The following is a 3,703-nucleotide window of genomic DNA, read 5'->3' as shown; positions in this document are numbered from 1 at the left end:
ATCATTCTTTTGAATTCCTTATCAAGAGTTCCAATGCTGCTTCTTCCTCAGGGATGTGTTCTGGGTCTGTATCCTGCTCCCTTGTTTCTACCACTTTATCTTGCTTCTTTGTGTAGACTGTGATGATCTGTTGTCTCCGAGACATTATAGTGTTGTTGTATTTAAATCTCTGTTAACTGTTTGTGAAGATCAGCCAGGGGTGATTCAGGGTCTTCATGGTGGTTTTGTATCATTGGCCTGTTGGTGGCAAAGGAGGTCGTGGCTCTCATCCAGTAAGTGAAATTGCAGGAGGTGTTGGTGTAGTTGTGTCTTATGGGGATTGGTGTTGTCTCCTACTCCATTAGACAAAAATTACAATTAAATAACCATCAAAAAACTAAAAACATGTGGACAAAAAAATACACCATGTAATCACACAGAAACAGTAACCAGAAAAAGAATAAAGGGAAAAAGAAGAAAAATAAAAATGAAAAAGAGAAAACTTGTAATATCTACGGATAGGGCACTAAGAGAAAAAAAGGTAGAGAAGGAGAATAATGAGGAAAAAATGGGAAAAATACAAAAAGAAAAACAAGGAATGGGGTTAACCACAAGAAAAAAGGGGGGAAAATTTAGTTAAAAAAAAAAAAAAAGTTTTGCAACCAGGAATAGGCAAAAGAAAAAAAGCTGAAAACTAGGACCTGGGAGGGGAAGAATAAAGAATAATAGTAAAAAGGAGGAAAATATTAATAATAGTAGTAGTTTTAAAACAGACAAATACAAGCAAACTAAAAACCACAAAAAGAAAGAGAAAAAGAAAAAAATCAGGGAGGACAGGGCAGGGTACCCAGACTCCGTCTGAGCATGCAGACTGGGATGGAGTTCCTGCGAGCCCAGAAGGTAGGTGGGAGTGTGGGATGGCAGCACCTCTGTTCACCACAAGGGTGTGGGGTATAAAAGTAACAAGGGGAATGTGACACCTTTTCAGTCGTCCAGGTCCAGAGTGTCCTTGGGGTTACTGGCAAATGGAATCTGTTCTTAAGCCCCTGGAATCTGGGGGAGTGCTGTCTCTTTAAATATCCAAAATGGTCAAGCCATTTGTAAACATTCAAAATGGCTGCACCTTCCAGACAGGCATAAGTCCACAGCTCACCCCGCCTTCCTCTTCACTGCTGCTTCGCCTTTTATTCCCCAGCCACCAGAGCAGTGCTCCATGCAGTCTCTGGCTAGCAGGGATGATTTTTAGGTTAATTCTTAGGTCCTACCACCAACTCATTTATCTCCAAGCTGTCTGTGCCATCAGGATCGCTCAGGATCGCTGTAGACCGCAGCTCCGTGTGTCTCTTTTTTTGGTATTTTCCTACAAATTCTTCTGCTAGTTGAGGTTTAGTCCACTTCTATATCCTTCCCTTCAAGGCTCAGAGGTCCAGGATTATCTTCTGTGTCTGTGTTAATTGGTTTCCCTTTTCTTTGTTGAAGAGGGTCTGTGCAGTCTTTCTGCCTATTCCGCCATCTTACCGGAACTCTTCTTGAGTTTGTTTTTGTGTATGGGGTGAGGTATGGGTCTTGTTTCATTTTTCTACAGGTCGATATCCAATTTCACCAGCACCATTTGTTAACGAGGCTATCTTTTCCCTATTTAATAGGTTTTGGTCCTTTGTCAAAGAACTAGCTGATTTTTTGCTGTGAACATTTTATTCCCTTCTTAATTCCTTTGTGTACCTATTTTTTAGACATGTTCTTTGTGGTTACCATGGATCTTACACTGATACTCTAAATTTATAACAATCTACTTTTAATTAATACCAACTTAACTTCAAGAGTTTACAATAACTCTGTCCCTGTGCAGCTCTCTCTCTCCCCCTTGTTGTCAGAAATTACATCTAGATGCATTGTATGACCAATAACAAAAAATATATAAGGTTTTTAACCATTTGATGCACTTTGAATTTGTTTTTGGTGCAAGGACATCCAATTTTCCCATCATCATTGGTTGAAATGACTGTCCGTTCTCCATTGAATAGTCTTGGCACCTTGTTGAAAATCAATTGAGTATACATGTGAGGGAGTAGCATTGGTGGTTCAATGGTAGAATTCTCACCTGTGACACGGGAGGCCCGGGTTCAATTCCCAGCCAATGCAACAATTTAGGAGCTCTAGTGGCCTAGTGCCTATGGCATTTGACTGCTAACCAGAAGGCTGGAGGTTCAAACCCACCAGCCACTCCTCAGAAGTAAGGTTGGACAATCTACTTCCGTAGAGATACTGCCTCGGAAACCCAAGGAGGGGTAACAGTGAGTCTGATCCAACTAGATGGCAGTGCATTGCATTGTGTTTTTATACGTGTGAGGTTCACATCTGGAATCTCTGTTCTATTCTACTGGTCTGTGCTCTCATTTTGAAGAACAGTTTTTCCTGGACATTGAATTCCTTGTTTACAGTTCCTTCTTTTCACACTTTAAACATTCCATTGCCTTCTGGCCTCAGTAGTTTCTTTTCTTTTCTTTTTTAATTTTTACTGTGATTTTGGTGAAAGATTACAGAGCAAATTCATTTTCCATATAGCAGTTCACATACACTTTGTCTCATGACATTGACTGTAATCTCCAACAATGCAACAGCTGTCTTCCCACTTCCTCCCCACAGTTACCTCTTCCCTGTGTCCTTCCCTCCCATGCACTCCTGCCCCCTGAGCTGTCTCCCTGTGCATACACAGCCCTTCTGTTCTCCCGTGATTGATCTCTCTAAGGAGTGTATCTACCTGATGTAAATGTTCAGCTCATATGCCTGGTTGTTTGGCTGGAAGCCACGGGAGTGTGTTCAGTTTTAGACCTGAAGGGCACCTAGGGGCCATAGATTCAGGGGTTTCACCAGGATCTATCAGACCAGCAAACCTGGTCCCTTTTTGGCTGCCATAGTTTCTGAGGAGGAATTAGTGCTTAACCTTCTTGAGGATCTCTTGTATGTGATTTGCTTTCCTTTTGCTGCTTTCAAAATTCTGTCTTTGTCTTTGGTCTTTGAGAGTTTGATTATAAGGTTTCATAATGTGCAACTCTTTTGAGTTTATCCTAGTAGAATATGTTTAACTTCTTCTATGGTTAGATTCACATATAGCATCAAATTTGGGAAGGTTTTGGCCATTATTTCTTCAAATATCCTTTCTGTCCCTTCCCTACTCTCTTCTCTTTCTGGAACTCCCATAATGCTTATATTCACCCACTTGAAGGTGTCTCACAAGTCCATTAGACTCTCTTCACTTTTCTTCTATTTATTCCTCAGACTTGAATATTTCAATCATCCTCTCTTAAAGTTTGGGAGCTCTGGTGGTGAAGTGCCTAAGGCATTTGACTGCTAACCAGAGGCTGGTGGTTCAAACCCACTGGCCACTCCTCAGAAGGAAGACCGGCCAATCTACTTCCATAGTGATACCACCTCAGAAATCCAAGGAGGGGTCACTATGACTCAGATCCAACTCGATGGCAGTGAGTTTGTTTCAGTTCCGAGTTATCTTAAAATTTAAGAGTCCCTGCATGGTGCAATGGTTAAAGCTCTCAACTGCTAACCAAAAGTTTCAGGGTTTAAGTTGGCTCAGAGTTGCCTTGGAAGAAAGTCTTGATGATCTGCTTTTGAAATATCAGCCATTAAAACCATATGGAATAGGAGGCGGGGCAAGATGGCGGACTAGGCAGAAGGATTGCACAGACCCTCTTCAACAAAGAAAAGG

General features: G+C 41.4%; 1 non-coding gene across 1 annotated transcript; it reads left to right on the top strand.

Annotated features, from left to right (window-relative positions):
• Window positions 1–2,050: 2,050 nt before the first annotated feature.
• On the top strand, window positions 2,051–2,121 carry TRNAH-GUG. Its single transcript has one exon. It is a non-coding gene; the product is annotated as a tRNA-His (tRNA).
• The last annotated feature ends 1,582 nt before the right edge of the window (window positions 2,122–3,703 follow it).

This window comes from Orycteropus afer, unplaced genomic scaffold (genome assembly GCF_000298275.1).
Source record: "Orycteropus afer afer isolate SDZICR_OR568_19922 unplaced genomic scaffold, OryAfe1.0 scaffold10843, whole genome shotgun sequence".
Taxonomy (NCBI): domain Eukaryota; kingdom Metazoa; phylum Chordata; class Mammalia; order Tubulidentata; family Orycteropodidae; genus Orycteropus; species Orycteropus afer.
The sequence above is the reverse complement of the archived record's forward strand: the minus strand, read 5'-3'. Positions and strand labels throughout refer to the sequence as shown.